Genomic DNA, 601 nt, shown 5'->3' on the forward strand with positions numbered 1-601 from the left:
TCCTCATCCTATACTCATCCTCCTCCTCATCCTATCCCCATCCTCATTCTCGTCCTCATCCAATCGTCATCCTTATCCTCATCCTATCCTCATTCTCATTCTCTTCATCATCCTATCCTCTTCCTCATCCTCATCCTATCCTGATTGTCATTCTCATCCTCATCCTTTCCTCTTCCTGATCCTCCTCCGCCTCCTCATCCTCCTCTTCCTCCTATCCTCATTCTCATTCTCATCCTCATCCTCATCCTATCCTCATCCTCCCCCTCATCCTCCTCCACATCCTATCCTCTTCCTCATCCTCATCCTATCCTCATTCTCATTCTCGTTCTCATCCTTTCCTCCTCCTCATCGTCCTCCTCCTCCTCATCCTCCTCTTCATCTTATCCTCATTCTCATCTTCCTCCTATCCTCATCCTCATTCTCGTCCTCATCCTTTCCTCATGCTGTTCCTCATCCTCATCCTATCCTCATCCTCCTCCTCATCCTCCTCCTCATCCTATCCTCTTCCTCATCCTCATCCTCATTCTATCCTCATTCTCATTCTCGTCCTCATCCTTTCCTCCTCCTCATCGTCATCCTCCGCTTCATCCTCCTCTTCATC

This window comes from Lupinus angustifolius, chromosome LG05 (genome assembly GCF_001865875.1).
Source record: "Lupinus angustifolius cultivar Tanjil chromosome LG05, LupAngTanjil_v1.0, whole genome shotgun sequence".
Taxonomy (NCBI): Eukaryota; Viridiplantae; Streptophyta; class Magnoliopsida; order Fabales; family Fabaceae; genus Lupinus; species Lupinus angustifolius.